The 17465-nt window shown below is 47.5% G+C and overlaps 1 protein-coding gene across 1 annotated transcript in view; it reads left to right on the top strand.

Moving 5' to 3' along the window:
- Window positions 1-15742, top strand: part of tm2d1 (TM2 domain containing 1) — a 66351-nt gene extending 50609 nt beyond the window's left edge. The window contains exon 7 of the mRNA XM_033028547.1: window positions 15470-15742. The gene's annotated coding sequence lies outside the window, so the exon portion shown is untranslated. The remainder of the gene's footprint in view (window positions 1-15469) is intronic.
- The last annotated feature ends 1723 nt before the right edge of the window (window positions 15743-17465 follow it).

Here is a 17465-nt window from a genome sequence, read left to right as displayed (position 1 = left end):
GGGGAAATATTCTAGGACTGAGATGAGAAAAACATTTTACACACAGAGAGTGGTGAATCTCTGGAATTCACTGCCACAGAAGGTAGTTGAGGGCTGTTCATTGGCTATATTTAAGAGGGAGTTAGATGTGGCCCTTGTGGCTAAAGGGATCAGGGGGTGTGGAGAGAAGGCAGGTACAGGATACTGAGTTGGATGATCAGCAATGATCATATTGACTGGAGGTGCAGGCTCGAAGGGCCGAATGGCCTACTCCTGCACCTGATTTCTATGTTTCTAAGTTTCCCTCTTCTCACCCTTCTCCCTCTCCCACCCATCCCTCTCTCCCCCACCCCCTTTCACTCTCTACCCTATCCCCTTCCCTCTCTCCCCCCGCCCCCTTCCCCTACCCCTCTGTCCCTCTTCCACCACTCCCCCTACCCCTCCCTCCCCACTCTTCCACTTCTCTCCCTCACCCCACCCCTTTCCCTCCCCCACCCCTCTCTCTCCCCCTCCCTTCCCCCTCCATCCCCTCTCCACCCCCACCCCTTCCCCCTACCCCTCTGACCCTCCCCACTCTTCCACCTCTCCCCCCTCCCACTATCCCTCCCCACTCTTTCCCCCCTCTCCCCCTACCTCCACACTCTTACCCCTCCCTCCTCCTCTCCGTCCCCATCCCTCCCCCCCACATCTCTCCCCTCCCCATCCCTCTCTCCTCCCTCTCTTCCACTTCACTTCTCCCCCCCTTCCCCCTCCACTCTCCCTCCCCACTCTTTCCCCTCTCTCCACCCACCCCTCTCCCCTTCCCTCCCTCCTCCCCATCCCCCCCTCACCCACATCTCTCTCCCCATCCCCCTCTCTCACCCCCTACCCCTACCCCGCTCTCCTTTCCCTCCCAAATCAGTCCAGTTTCCTCCTCCTCCTCTCCCCTCCCTCCCCTTCGAGCCCCAGCCCATGGTGAACCTTCCATTGTGTGATGTGAAACCGATGTTGGGGAAGTCCAGAACAAGGGGTCACAGTTTAAGGATAAGGGGGAAATCTTCTAGGACCGAGATGAGAAAAACATTTTACACACAGAGAGTGGTGAATCTCTGGAATTCACTGCCACAGAAGGTAGTTGAGGCCTGTTCATTGGCTATATTTAAGAGGGAGTTAGATGTGGCCCTTGTGGCTAAAGGGATCAGGGGGTGTGGAGAGAAGGCAGGTACAGGATACTGAGTTGGATGATCAGCCATGATCATATTGACTGGAGGTGCAGGCTCGAAGGGCCGAATGGCCTACTCCTGCACCTGATTTCTATGTTTCTAAGTTTCCCTCTTTTCACCCCTCTCCCTCTCCCACCCATCCCTCTCTCCCCCACCCCCCTTCACTCTCTACCGTATCCCCTTCCCTCTCTCCCCATTCCCCCTACCCCTCTGTCCCTCTTCCACCACTCCCCCTACCCCTCCCTCCCCACTCTTCCACTTCTCTCCCTCACCCCACCCCTTTCCCTCCCCCACCCCTCTCTCTCCCCCTCCCTCCCCTCTCCACCCCCACCCCTTCCCCCTACCCCTCTGACCCTTCCCACTCTTCCACCTCTCCCCCTCCCACTATCCCTCCCCACTCGTTCCCCCCTCTCCCCCCACCTCTCTCCCCCTCCCTCCACACTCTTCCCCCTCCCTCCACACTCTTACCCCTCCCTCCTCCTCTCCGTCCCCATCCCTCCCCCCCCACATCTCTCTCCCCTCCCCATCCCTCTCTCCTCCCTCTCTTCCACTTCACTTCTCTCCCCCCTTCCCCCTCCACTCTCCCTCCCCACTCTTTCCCCTCTCTCCACCAACCCCTCTCCCCTTCCCTCCCTCCTCCCATCCCCCCCCCTCACCCACATCTCTCTCCCCATCCTCCTCTCTCACCCCTTACCCCGCTCTCCTTTCCCTCCCAAATCTGTCCCGTTTCATCGTCCTCCTCTCCCCACCCTCCCCTCTTCTCACCCCCCCTCCCCCCACCTGTGTGTTTGGGGGGTGGTTAATGTGAGTGTGATGCCTCAGCCCCCCCCCCGCAAACGCCGTTATGGAAACAGACCCAACGGGTCTGCACTTGGTCTAGTTATTATATAAAAGTCTGTGGCTGCCGCCAGCCGTCCGTCCGTCCGGCTGCCTTTCTTCCTTTTGATTCGTTCCATCGTGTGATGTCACAATGCCCAATGTTCACATATGTCCAATCGGAATGGAGCCATTTACATATGCCTTTGCAGGAGCCCCAGCCCATGGTGAACGTTCCATTGTGTGATGTCACAATGCCCAATGCTCAAAGACATTCTTGCCATAGAGGGAGTACAGAGAAGGTTCACCAGACTGATTCCTGAGATGTCAGGACTTTCATATGAAGAAAGACTGGATAGACTCGGCTTGAACTCGCTAGATTTTAGAAGATTGAGGGGGGATCTTATAGAAACCGATGTTGGGGAAGTCCAGAACAAGGGGTCACAGTTTAAGGATAAGGGGGAAATCTTCTAGGACCGAGATGAGAAAAACATTTTACACACAGAGAGTGGTGAATCTCTGGAATTCACTGCCACAGAAGGTAGTTGAGGCCTGTTCATTGGCTATATTTAAGAGGGAGTTAGATGTGGCCCTTGTGGCTAAGGGGATCAGAGGGTATGGAGAGAAGGCAGGTACGGGATACTGAGTTGGATGATCAGCCATGATCATATTGACTGGAGGTGCAGGCTCGAAGGGCCGAATGGCCTACTCCTGCACCTGATTTCTATGTTTCTAAGTTTCCCTCTTTTCACCCCTCTCCCTCTCCCTCCCATCCCTCTCTCCCCCACCCCCTTCACACTCTACCCTATCCCCTTCCCTCTCTCCCCCCGCCCCCTTCCCCTACCCCTCTGTCCCTCTTCCGCCACTCCCCCTACCCCTCCCTCCCCACTCTTCCACTTCTCTCCCTCACCCCACCCCTTTCCCTCCCCACCCATCTCCTTCCCTCTCCCCCCCACCCCTTCCCTCTGACATTCCCCACTCTTCCACCTCTCCCCCCTCCCACTATCCCTCCCCACTCTTTCCCCCCTCTCCCCCCACCTCTCTCCCCCCTCCCTCCACACTCTTCCCCCTCCCTCCTCACTCTTACCCCTCCCTCCTCCTCTCCGTCCCCATCCCTCCCCCCACATCTCTCTCCCCTCCCCATCCCTCTCTCCTCCCTCTCTTCCACTTCACTTCTCTCCCCCCTTCCCCCTCCACTCTCCCTCCCCACTCTTTCCCCTCTCTCCACCCACCCCTCTCCCCTTCCCTCCCTCCTCCCCTCCCTCCCCATCCCCCCCCCTCACCCACATCTCTCTCCCCATTCCCCTCTCTCACCCCCTACCCCACTCTCCTTTTCCTCCCAAATCTGTCCCGTTTCCTCCTCCCCTCCCTCTTCTCACCCCCCCTCCCCCCACCTGTGTGTTTGGGGGGTGGTTAATGTGAGTGTGATGCCTCAGCCCTCCCCCCCCGCAAATGCCGTTGGGGAAACAGACCCAACGGATCTGCACTTGGTCTAGTATATTACTAAAACTCTCATCTTGTTCGTTTCTGCGTCTGTGAGTCTGACTGCTCCTGAAATTACGGCAAAACGGTACACAATAGTGCTACAATTTTCGGACCACCTTACTCACAAATGTGGTGTATCAAGTTTGTTTCAGATTGATGGTATATTTTACAAATTATTCACATTTTGAACTTTACAAAACCCAGTTTCAGAAAAATCAGTTCGCTGCAATGGCGGTTAGCATCTATGACGTCGCAATGGGATTTAATTTACATAAACTGCCCACCAACAGTATTCCACCCAGTGCAATGAGAGATTTGTTACATTGTTGTAAGGAGAGGGAGAGGGTGGGGGAGGGGAGGAGAGATGTTATTTAAACATTGTCTTTAGTGGGGGAGTGGGATAGGGGAGAAGTGAGGAGTGGGGGAGCACGGAGATAGAAGGAGAGGAGGGGGGTAGGGAGGGGAGAGGGGTTATGGATGGAGGGAGGGAGTGACAGGGTAGGGGAAAGGAGAGGGAGGGAGAGGTGATGGAGGGAGTGGAGGAGGGGAAGTTGAGAGGGGAGAGAAGAGGGAGGGTGAAGAGGAGGGGAAGGGATTGTTGGGGGATGTGTGGGAATGGAGGAGGATAGGGGTAGGAAGAGGGATGGCGAGGCACATTTGGGGAGGGTTGCCTTGACTCACGTCACAACGGGGATCTCTGGTGTCACATTGGGAACCCGTCAGTTGGAGGGTTATGGGTGAGGTGGATATTGCGTTTGGGGACCAGCCCTCCCATGTGACAGGGATCCAACGGGTCCCACTTGGTCTAGTATCTATCTATATTACTAAATCTCTGTTCTTGACCGCTTTTGGCCTTCTGTGCTGCGATTTCCGAGAGAACGCCGCCACCTATGGCCGTCATTTTTGGCCACCTTGCTCAGAGCCCCCCTCCGCCGCATGTGTGCCGAGGATTTTTTCCGTTGTTGAAAAATGACAGAGATATTAATGTTTTTAAACAATTCCCCATTCTCTCTGCTGCCCCTGCTGGAGGGAGGGGGAGGGACTATAAAACCAGGAAGTGGTGTGCCTCAATCAGTCTCTGCAAGTGGTGTGCCTCAATCACTCTGCAACATGGAGGGCACTCTGAGCTCTGAATGATACTGAACAAATTTTTTCACACCTGTGAGTAAGTACCCTTAATGTGGTTTGAAAATAAAATATGGTTTGAAATAAAAAAGCACTGCCTGCAAATGGTTGTTTGGGGGGTTTGGGTTCCTCTCTCTCCCCACCTCTCTCTCTCCCTATCCCTCTCTCTTTCTCTCTCTCTCCCCCCTGTCTCTTTCCCTTTCTCTCTCTCTCTCTCTCTCCCCTCCTCTCTCCCCATCCCCCCCTCTCCTCTCCCCCCTCTCCTCTCCTCTCCCCGCCCTCTCCTCTCCTCTCCTCTCCCCCCTCTCCTCTCCTCTCCCCCGCCCTCTCCTCTCTTCTCCCCCCCTCTCCTCCCCCCCCTCTCCTCTCCCCCCTCTCCTCTCCTCTCCCCCCCTCTCCTCTCCTCTCCCCCCTCTCCTCCCCTCCCCCCCTCTCCTCTTCACCCCCTTCTCCTCCCCTCTCCCCCCTCCTCTCCCCTCTCCCCCCCTCTCCTCTCCCCCCTCTCCTCTCCTCTCCCCCCATCTCCTCACCTCTCCCCCCCTCTCCTCACCCCTCCACACCCCTCTCCTCTCCTCTCCCCCCCCCTCCTCACCTCCACACCCCCCCCTCTCCTCTCCCCCCTCCCCTCTTTTTCTCCCCCTCCTCCCCTCCATCCCCTCCCCCACCATCCCACCCCTAAACCCCCCCTCCCCTCCACACACCCCTACCCCCTTCCCTCCACCCTCCCTGCTCCCCACCTCTCCCCCTCCCCTCACCTCACCCCCCTCTCAGCACACCCCCTCTCCCCCCTTTCTCACCCCCCCTTTCTCTCCCCCCTTTCCCTCCCCCCCTTTCTCTCCCCCCTTTCTCTCTTCCCCCCTCCCCCCTCACTCCTCCCCCCCTCTCCCTCTCCCCTCTTTTTCTCCCCCTCCATCCCCTCCCCCACCGTCCCTCCCCTAAACCCCCCTCCCCTCCACACACCCCTGCCCCCTTCCCTCCACCCTCCCTCCCTCTCCCTGCTCCCCACCTCTCCCCCTCACCTCACGCCCCTCTCTCCCCCTCTCTCCCCCCTCTCTCCTCCCCCCTCTCTCCTCCCCCCCTCTCCTCCCCCTCTCTCCTCCCCCCCCACCCTCTCTCCCCCCCACCCTCTCTCCCCCCCTCTCCCTCTCCCCCCCTCTCTCCCCCCCTCTCCCCCTCCCCGCCTCCCTCTCCCCCTCCCTCTCCCCCCCCCTTTTCTTCTCCCCCCCCTCCCCCCCTTCCTCTCCCCCCTCTCTACCCCCTCCCCTCTCCTCCCCCCCTCTCCCCTCCATCCCCTCCCCCACCCTCCCTCCCTCCCCTAAACCCCCTCCCCTCCACACCCCTCCCCTCCACCCTCCCTGCTCCCCACCCTCTCAGCACCCCTTCTCTCTCCCCCTCACTTCCACCCTCTCTCTCTCCTCCTCTCCTCCCCCACCTTTCCCCCCTCACCCACTCTTCCTCTTCTCCTCCTCTCCACCCACCTCTCCCTCTTGCCCCTCTCTCTGTGTTTCTGTCTCTCTCTCTCTGTCTCTGCCCCTTCTCTATCTGTCCTCACTCTCTACCCCCGTCCCCCCCCCCCCCCCCTCTCTAGATGTGACTGCAAGTTGGGGGCTATGCGTCAGTAGATAGGGTGGTTATGGGGTAAAAGGAGCAAATTAATAATATTAATATAATATCAAGGGGGGTAATTAGCGTGAGTGCCGGGGGGGGGGGGGGTATAGTTAGTATGTGTGACGCTGCATGCCGCCTCCCCCCCCACAACTGCACGTTGGGGGAACAGACCCAACGGGTCTGCACTTGGTCTAGTATATTACTAAAACTCTCAACTTGTTTGTTTCTATGCGTGCGTGTGTGTGTGTGAGCTTGCCTGTTCGAGTGATCCTGGAACTACACCAAAACGGTACACGATAGCGCTAATTTCTTTTTGCACCACCTTACTCACAAATGCCATGTGGCGGTTTGTGTCAAGTTTCTTTCAGATTGATGGTATATTTTACGTTATTTACATTTTTAGCTTTACAAATTCAAGTTTAAGAAAAATGTAGCAGCTATTGGGATCCAAATCCTCTTGTAACAAAGTTGCAGTCCAGGAAAACTCAGCCCTGCCAGCAAGTTTTTACCCTTTAAAAACAGAACAGGAGGTGGAGGGAGTGCTTGGGGGAGTCAGGGGAAGTGGTATTTCATTCGTTTTTGAAGTCCTGGTGGTGGTTTGTGTCAAGTTTTGTTCAGATTGATGTTATATTTTACAAAGTATTAACATTTTTAGCTTTCCACAATCCCACTTTGAGAAGGATTTCAAATCTGCACTGGCAGCTAGCAGCTATGACGTCACAATGGGATTGTAGCCCAACCAGCTACAATGTTGCTATCCCAGGACACTGAATCCTTGGCTGCAAATGTCCTTCAGGGGAAGAATCTGCCAGCCTAACCCAGTACATGTGATTGCAAAGCCTTTTAATTGCTCTCTAAATTGAAATTTAATGATTAGATTTGGATAACAAAAGATGACCTTGTCGGTGGCACCTACTTCACATTAAAGAATAAAAAATATTAGTGCAATTGCATTTTTTTAAAGTTTAAAATGAGGGAGGGTGAAAAAACGAGCCGATCTGCACAGTTGGGGACAGTTAGATCCTGAATCTAAATTACATTAAAAATAGCTTTATTCAATAGTTTTATTCAAATTCTTCCGATTTCATTCGCAATGACGTCACAATGGGATCCCGATACTCATTTACATAATAAATCGCGGTTTAAAAAAACCCTCATTTTTAATCAAAGTTTTGGGGGGAGGTTTCATTTACAAAAAAAACAAATGATTTTCATTGTGGGGGGAGGGTGGGATAGAGGGTTTCAATTACAAATAAAATTGCGGTTTTCATTGTGGGGGGTGGGATAGGGGGGAGGTGACGAGTGGGGGAGCAGGGGGATAGAGGGAGAGAAGGGGGTAGGGAGGGGAAAGTTGGGGAGGTAGAGTGGGGAAGAGGGAGATAGTGGGAGAGGAGGGGGGAGTGGGGGATAGAGGGAGGAGGGCAGTGGGGTGGGGGGTGAGGAGGGAGAGTGGGGGAGTGGGAGCAGGGGGATAGAGGGAGAGGAGGGGGTAGGGAGGGGAAAGTGTGAGAGGTGAGGAGGGAGAGTGGGGCAGGAGGGGGAATAGAGGGAGAGGAGGACAGTGGGGGAGTAGGATAGGGGGGAGGTGAGGAGTGGAGAGCAGCGAGAGGAGGTAGGGAGCGGAGAGGGGTTATGGAGGGAGGGAGTGACTATGGGTAGGGAAAAGGAGAGGGAGGTAGTGAGTGGGGAGGGGAGGAGGAGGGGACAGGAGAGGGAGAGTGAAGAGGATGGGGAGGTAGTGCTGGGGGATGAGGGAGAATGGAGGAGGATAAGGGTGGGAAGAGGGATGGCGAGGCGCAGTTGGGGAGGGTTGTCGTGACGCGTCACAACGGTGATCTCTGGCGTCACAACAGGAACCCGTCAGCTGCGCCTGCGCAGTTGGAGGCTATGGGGGAATGGTGGAATATTGCGTTAGGGGAATCGGGCCCAACGGGTCCCACTTGGTCTAGTGAATTAATAAAAATCCATTCCCCAGGATAAGAGACAAGGTTGAATCTGTATGCGGCTTGTCATTGTTCTTGGATCTGTATAATTTGCAACCAGGGGGGTTCCCTTACACCCAACATTTCGCCAGAAAACATGTTGGTTACATAAAGCTGGGTAAAACCAATTTGGATCACTGTTGGGTACGACAGTCATCAGATTGATGCATGAGAGCTGGCATTCCCAGTTTAATTTTAGACAGGTTGTAGTTCAGTGTAGAATGAGCAGTATTTTGCAGCTCCCCTTTTACCTACTTGGCTGACTTTGACCAGGCTGGCAGAAGTGATGGCTGTATCATTTATTAGCCTTTGTTTACCTGATCATTTTAAATAGAACTTAGTTTACTTGGGATATTACATCAAGCTCTTTGAAATCTGATTTCAAAAACGAGAACATTTGGAAAAGATCTTTTCAACAAATAAAAGTTTATTGACTTCACCTTTTCCTGATCATTGAAGAAAGTTTACTTTCACTGAAGGAAAACTCATAGACAAACCTTTTGAAAATGTTTTATGCAAGGGCACAATGGATTTTAATTTGTATTTGGATGTCATATATTTAATAATAAAAAAATTGTCAGTAACATTTCTTGTATCTGAGTCCTTTTAAACATATTCTACATATTTAGCAGTAAAAATCACTGTTTTTAATCCACAGTATATCCATAAGTGGTCCTGAAACCTAAGATCTGTTTCGATGACTATGATTAGAGACAAGAGGGAAAGGAGAACTATCCATGATGGACAATTTGTCCAAGTCATGTAGTAAACAAGATAACACAATGAAAGTTTCAAAATGATGCTCTCAGGCAGCAGAATACATGGCCAGAAAATTGTGCAATTGCAGGCTGTGAAGAACATTTGTTGACCATTGAAATTACATTGTATTTGCTTTGAATTTTCTCGAACATTGATCTGAAAAACGAAGATGGTAAATTTGAGACAAAAGGGAAAAATAGTACCCAAAGAAAGGAAAATAAGTCAAAGACAATCAGAAAAAAATGAAGTGGTGAAAAGGAGAATAATGATATTATAACTCAAACATAGACACAAAATGCTGGAATAACTCAGCAGGTCAGGCAGCAACTCTGGGAAAATGGATAGGTGGCATTTTGGGTCGGGACCTTTCTTCAAACTCTTTGATGGATGACATTTCGGACTGGGACTCTTCTTCAGACTTTCTAACTCAGTTGTGTTTGGAAATGGCTGTACTGATCCTTGGAAATTAATGAGTGAATGCCATGGCATCCTAATGTTCTTGAACTGTGGAGTAAAGAACTATCCACAATGATTAGAAACAGTGGTTAGATCATTGCGTTGCTTTCATGTGACCTTTGGAAATGTTAGTTCTAAGGTCCATTTGCTTTGCCTTTTACCATTCAGGGTGGCTGCATTCTGTAATGATAATGGGACTGGTGATGAACCATAGCAATCATCTAAATTGGGTTGCCTGGAACAGACTCTGAAAAAAGAAATGACCCAATTGTGGACGATTGGGAACAATTGATTTGAAATCCCTTTTTCTCTCTCAAGCATGTAGCACTTAACTTCATGTCATGTTCCAAATGTTAATTTTGGCAACAAATGTATCTAAATTATATTTGAATGAATCTCTACTTATTGTTGAAATAGCTGCACCCTGCAATATTTCCTTTCAAACATTTACAGTTGCAGAAATTGCAAAACTAATGAAAACTACTGAAAATTGTTACTATAGAAATACTCTCGTAATGATTCCCAACATATTTGAATGGTACTACATAGCTTCATTGGTTTCTTGATTGAATGCCCTGTCAGAGCTGTAATTTACATAGCAATAATTAGAGTCCTCTCAACATCATCTTCTTGAGAGAATTTAAACTAACTTGGCACGTGGGTGGCAACAAGAGCAGCAGGTTAGCATGTGGAGGGACTAATAGGAAAATAGGCTATGGCAAGTAAGACTCAAAGGAAGAACAAACAGGGACAGTTTAATGGACATGGTGAAACATGAGCTGATGTGTGTTTATTTCAATGCAATGTAATATGGGTTAGGGAGCTGAACTTGGAACCTGGATCAGTGCATGGAACAATGAAGTGTGTCATTACAGAGACATGGTTACAAGAGGGACATGACTGGCAGCTATTCTTGAGTTTTGATGTATAAGATGTTCGTGGATATGGAGGTTAAAGTGGAGGAACAATTGCATTACGAATCTGGGAGAGTGTCAGAGCTGCACTTGGAGAGAACATATTAGAAGGTTCATCCACTGAGGCAATATGGGCAGAGCTCTGAAATAAAGGTGCAATCGGCCTGATGTGATTATACTACAGGCTTTCCAGTGGCTGGTGGAAAATAGAGAAACAGATATGTGGACAGATTATGGAAAGATGAAAAAACTACAGATATGTCGTAGTTGGTGTCCTTAACTTCTCCAATATTGACTGGGGCTTCCTGTGAAAGGCATAGATAGGGCAGCCAAGAGGGTTTCATGAAACAAAACCTGGATAACCTAACACGAGGGAGGACCTTGTACTGGGAGATGAGCCTGGTCAGGCGACTGCCGTTTTGTAGGAACAATTATCACAATTCCTTAATTTTAAGACAGATACAATTAAGGATAGTCTAGAACTTTGAGAAAAGTGTTAAATTAATGTAGGAGGAACAAGGATGACCTTGGATGGTGAGAGATGGTCAGAAGAAAACATGGTCATACAATTTAGAAAGATGAAATTGGACAGGACCTTTGAGGAATATGGAGGAAGCAGGAAATAACTCAAGCAGGGATTTAGGAGGGAAAGAAGCAGACATGGAATGTCATTGGCAAGTTGGATTAAATGGAATCCCAAGGTTTTCCAGGCATTAAAAACAAGAGGTTAACCAGGGACGACTCGAGGATAAAGAAGGGAATTTATGCTTGGAGTTGGAGGATGTAGGCAAGGTACTGAACAAGAGCTTTGCATTGTTATACATCATAGTGAGATCAATGGGTAGTATATCAATGTGCGAGGGCATTTGTGATTAAGATTTGATGATTTTGGATCTCGAAGAGAATTAAGGTGGATAAGTCCCCAAGACCTGAAGGGCTCTATCAATTATAGCAAGAGAGGAGAGTGTTGGGGTCTTGATGGAGATCTTTGTATCTTCTCTTCCCACATGCAGGACCCAGAGGACTGGAGAGTAGCCAATGTTGTTTCTTTGTTTATGAAGGGAAATGGTGTTAATTCAGGAAATTAATATAGACCGTCGAGGCGCACATTGATGTAGAGAAGTTATTGGAAAGGATTCTTAGAGATAGGATTTAATCCCATTTAGAAGAGAAAGAGGTAATTGTGCACAGTCCATGTGGCTTTATGAGATGAGGTTGAGGATGTTGATATTGTCTACATGGACTTTTGTAAGGAATTTAACAAGCTCCTTCATAGTAAACTAATTCAGGTTAAGATGCATGGGAGCCATGATGACTTGGTAGTTTGTAATCAGAAATAGCTTACCCATAGAAGAGAGGGACAGTGGTAGAAGGGTGTGATTCTGGCTGGAGTTTGTGACCAGTGGTGTTCTGCAGGGATGAGTGCTGGAACGTCTGTTGGCGATATATATAAATGAGCTGGGTAGATGGGTTGGTTACTAAGTTTGCAGATGACACCAAAATTGGTGAAATTGGGGACAGTGAAGGCGGCTATCAAAGGATAAAGCAGGATAATGATATGCTACAGATATGGATGGGAAAATGAGAGATGAAGTTTAATCTAGGCAAGTGTGAAGCGTTACACTTTGGGAAGTAACATTTAGTTCAGTTTAGAGATACAGCATGGAAACAGGCCCTTCGGCCCACCGAGTCCGTGCCGACCAGCAATTACCCCGTACACTGGCACTCTCCTACACACCAAGGACATTTAACCAAAGCCAATTATTGTACAAACCTGTGCGTCTTTGGAATGTAGGAGGAAATCAGAGAACCCGGAGAAAACCCACGCAGGTCACGTGGAGCACGTACAAACTCTGTACAGACACCACCTGTAGTCAGGATTGGACCGGGGTCTCTGGTGATGTAAGGCAGCAGCTCTGCCATGTAAGAGGAAAATATACAGTTAATTGCAGGATCCTTAACAGTGTTGATGTATAGAGGAATCTTGGACTGCAAGTCCATAGCTCCTTGAAAGTAACAACAAAGGTAGATAGAGCAGTAAAAAAGCCATATGGTTAGCTTGGCCGACCTCGGGGCTCCGGGGGCAGAGCCTGGACTCACCATCGCGAGACTGGCCGACTTCGAGGCTGTGGTAGCGCTGCGGCGGCGGCCCGACTTCGGAGCCCCGGAGGCTTGGGCTGCGGGCCTAGTGGACGACAACATCGGGAGCTCGCAGGTCCCAGGTTGGTGACCGATTCTCCGGAGCTCCCGCAACGACAGCTTCGTCCGCTGGACTGGAGGGTGGCATCTTCGACTGTCCCGGGCCGCGGAGTTTGAACCGGCCCGTTCGCGGAGCTCGGATTCGGCTGCGGGATTTACCATCACCCGGCGGGGGGCCCAACATCGAATGCCTTGATCGCCTCAACGCAGAGGGAGAACAAGGAAGGAAGAGGCAAGGACTTTAAGATTTTTGCCTTCCATCACAGTGAGGAGGTGTCTGGTAGACTCACTATGGTGGGTGTTAAACTGTGTTCATTGTGTGTTCTGTTATTTTATTCTCTGTCATGACTGCAAGGCACGTAAATTTGTTCAAACCAAAAGTTTGAATGACAATAAAGGATACTTTATACTTTACTTTATCTACATTCATCGGGACTGAGTATAAATCAGGAAGTAATGTTGCAACTTTATAGGACTTTGATTAGGGTACATTTCAAGTGTTGTGTGCAGCTCTGGTTGCCCCCAGGTAGGATGTCGAGGGTTTGGAAAGGGTGCAGCACATTTATTAGAAGGTTGCCGGTAAGAGATTAAGAGAGGTTATAAATATAAAAAGAGGTTGTTCAAACTTGGATTATTTTTGGTGAAGTATTGGCGGCTAAGGGGTGATGATAGAAATATATAAAATTAGGAGAGGCATATATAGGGTATACAGTCATTGTCTTTTTCCCTGGTAATTTTTCCCTGTGAAATGGCAAATACTAGAGAGTTTGGGATTTAAGGAGAGGGGAAAGTTAAAAGGAGATGCGCAGGGCAATTGCTTTACACAGAGAGTGCTGGGTGCCTGGCTTGCGCCACCAGAGTGGTGATAGAATCAGTTATGATAGTGGTGTTCAGGGGATTTTGGGATAGGCACATGAATATGCAGCAGAATGGAGGGAAATGAATCACATGCAGATGGAAAGGATTAGCTCACTGCATCATGAGCCAAGGGGCCTGCTCCTGCACTACATTTTTCTATTAGCAGTAATTACTAATAACATTACTATTCTAGCAATTCCATTATTGCAATTAAGTCAAAATGGGGAGAAGGTAATTATTGGCTTTGGTAATCATAACAATAGATTAGTGCATATTTTTCAATCATTTTATGTAAAGTCAAATACATGGTTTATCTCCTTTACTTCCAAATTCATATTTTTACAAATTAATAATGGGTAATGCTAACTATTGTATTGTTGTAATTATTTTCTGATTGATTTTCTCCCAACATCTTCACTTTGAAAGCACTCTTAGTGTTTTGAGTAGAACTGGTCTAGCCATTGAAATGGGAGGCACTAGCAGCAGAATTGTGTTATTTTTGTATCTTCTTCACTCTGCTCTGCGCCTATGTGTAAGAAAGACCCAAGCCAATCTATAGCAAATTCCATTAATTCTATACGGTATAAATAAAAAATTGAATTGCAAATAAGCTAAGGACTTGATCACCTGCCAAGCGTAATGCTGAAGACCTGTACTAAATTAGGTGTGCCTCTAGCTATGCTGTTACAGCTACATGGAAAATTACCCAGATATGTCCCTTCCAAGAAAAGCAAAGTAAAATATCATTTGGTTAATTGCACTGGTACACCGCATGGCATTGTCCTGCAGAGCGCTCTATCAGTATAGGATTCTTGGCCCAAGATATGGTTTACAAAAATAAACACATTACAAAACCTCCTCAAAAAATTGTCATAACTTGGAAACTTAACATTTGACCAGCTTGCTGAATCTTTCCAACTTGCTTGCCAATCACAGCCATTTTATTCACATTTGCCCAACAATATGTTATTGATGCTCAGTCAATGAGAATGTAGTTTACAAATTGACACTCAGTTAATGAGGGCAAGATGTTATTGGTGCTTGACTATTGAGAATTCAGTAACATATTTTCTAGGATGTTGATACAGGCCAGTCTATGTTAATTGGGGGAGAAGGGGCTTTATCATTCAATCAGCATACAACAAAACTATCAGTTTTGGTCTGCATCGTATAAATAATAACATAAGCTTATTTGCAAATCTGTCAGCATTCAGGACGCAGTCAGACTGAAAGGAGGGTGGACAGATTGAAAACTGTTGGATGAGCAAGACAGATCTGTGGGTGAGAGGTCACTGTCACCAACGTATTCCTCTGCCATGAGCCCAGGCTAGTGAAATACGGTTTCTACTGAATGTGTATCGATTTTGCACCATCGTAATGTTTAAATATCGTAATCTGTAATCTGTAATCATCTGTACTCTGTAATTACCAGAGGGCACGCTTACAGACAGATCCTAGATCTGCTACAACAGCTTGCGTGTGTGTTGCATGTGTTGTTGATGCCACGCATGAGTGATTCACCTGTCATCCAATCACAGGCCCTCTTATGCACATCAGTTGTATGCTATATTTTGCCAATTCCTGCCAAAACAAAAGGTTTCAGTAGCGTCTGGTGTTTTTCAGTTGTTTTGGCATGTGGAAATATGGATAAACCTGCAAAAAAGAAAAGTGTGCAGCTATAACAAGCAATGGGAAGCAAAAAGCCTGTCAGCGTTGACTCGACGGAGGCCTTCCGTACTTTATGCTGTCGGGAATTTGTCCCTTATTTTGACCTTTTGTCCCTTATTTGGGAATGTGAAAGTTGGCAACCCTAACTGTATGTTAGGTATATTAATTTCAAGGATTTTGTTATGAACAATGAGATGTTCATGGTGTTTTCATATCTACCTCCGATCTTGTTTTGTTTTGAAATCTGAGTGCAACTATTGAGTTCAACTGTCGTGGGTATTGACTTTGTATATTTGTTCACCTAGTTCATGTCTAGTTCCACAATTCAATTTTGCTAACTCTTTAACTTTTGATAATCTTTTTACATCTTTGACTTTTTATCTGACACAGAAACATGTTTTCACCTTTTAATTCACAGAGGAAACCTATCAAGGAAATAAAACCACAGTATGAGCATTGCAGGCATGTCAGTGGCAAAAACGGCAACTTTTACCAAATGAAGATTTAAGAACAATATTCTGTGTACAGAAGAGAAACAGCGGAATTTCATGTAGGAGTTAAATAGCTTCCTTTCTGTTGATGAACATCGGGCAACCATCAATATAGCTGCATGCAAATAGCTGGATCAGGCGGACTATTTTTTGACTAAATTAGTAGGCATACGTAGTCTGCATATACAGTGCCCTCCATAATGTTTGGGACAAAGACCCATCTTTTATTTATTTGCCTCTGTACTCCACATTTTGAGATTTGTAATTGAAAAAAAATCACATGTGGTTAAAGTGCACATTGTCAGATTTTAATAAAGGCCACCTTTATATGTTTTGGTTTCACTGTGTAGAAATTACAGCAGTGTTTATACATAGTCCCCCCATTTCAGAGCATCATAATGTTTGGGACACATGGCTGCACAGGCATTTGAAATTGCTCAGGTGTGTTTAATTGCCTCCTTAATGCAGGTATAAGAGAGCTCTCAGCCCTTAGTCTTTCCTCTAGTCTTTCCATCGCCTTTGGAAACTTTTATTGCTGTTTATCAACATGAGAACCAAAGTTGTGCCAATGGAAGTCAAAGAAGCCATTATGGGGCAGAGAAACAAGAATACAACTGTTAGAATCATCAGCCAAACCTTAGGCTTACCAAAATCAACTGTTTGGAACATCATTAAGAAGAAAGAGAGCACTGGTCAGCTTACTAATCGCAAAGGGACTGGCAGGCCAAGGATGACCTCCACAGCTGATGACAGAAGAATTCTCTCGATAATAAAGAAAAACCCCCAAACATCTGTCTGACAGATCAGAAACATTATTCAGGAGTCAGGTGTGGATTTGTCAATGACCACTGTCTGCAGAAAACTTCATGACAGAAATACCTAGGCTACACTGAAAGATGCAAACCACTGGTTAGCCGCAAAAATAGGATGGCCGGGTTACAGTTTGCCAAGAAGTACTTAAAAGAGCAAGCACAGTTCTGGAGAAAGGTCTTGTGGACAGATGAGGTGAAGGTTAACATATCAGAGTGATGGCAAGAGCAAAGTATGGAGGAGAGAAGGAACTGCCCAAGATCCAAAGCATACCACCTCATCTGTGAAACACGGTGGTTGGAGTGTTATGGCCTGGGCATGTATGGCTGCTGAAGGTACCGACTCACTTATCTTTATTGATGATACAACTGCTGATGGTAGTAGCATAATGAATTCTGAAGTGTATAGACACATCCGATCTGCTCAAGTTCAAACAAATGCCTGAAAACATTAAAACCAAAATGTATAAAAATGGCCATTAAAATCTGACAATGTGCACTTTAACCACATGTAATTTTTTCTATTACTAATCTCAAATTGTGGAGTACAAAGGCAAATAAATAAATGATGCATCTTTGTCCTAAACATTATGGTGGGCACTGTACATTAAATTTTGGTAAGTCTCTCAATGTAACTTAATGTCTTTGAAACTATTACTCTTATGGTGACGATTTGCTGAAGTAATACATGTCATGATGCGCCAAATTTGTTATTCACATATTTTCTGATCATGACTGTATTTCATAATGTCGATTTATGCAGTTTCAATGTTCTTTAGTTGACAATCTATGAAGTGAATTACAAGTTGTCCTTTGTGTGAAGCATTCTCACCTTTGAGCCAGAAGATTGATTATGTCATATTACCTGAACTATGATGCAATAATGAAGAGGTGCATTGCCATCATATATTATAACTTTTGGCCGAATCATTAAGCCAATTGAAATAAAAGATCCTGTGACGTGACGCGTAGGAGTAAAAAGCTCTTTCTATTGTTTCGGTCAACCGTCAACTCGAACAGATGATGTGGTCATTCTGAAGAAGGGTCTTGCGACAATTTTCATGTAACCTATGCATATGAGCTGTACTCATTCTCGCACATGTTCAGATAAGCG

Source organism: Amblyraja radiata, chromosome 10 (assembly GCF_010909765.2).
Source record: "Amblyraja radiata isolate CabotCenter1 chromosome 10, sAmbRad1.1.pri, whole genome shotgun sequence".
Lineage (NCBI taxonomy): Eukaryota > Metazoa > Chordata > Chondrichthyes > Rajiformes > Rajidae > Amblyraja > Amblyraja radiata.
This window is presented reverse-complemented; position numbering and strand designations above follow the sequence as displayed.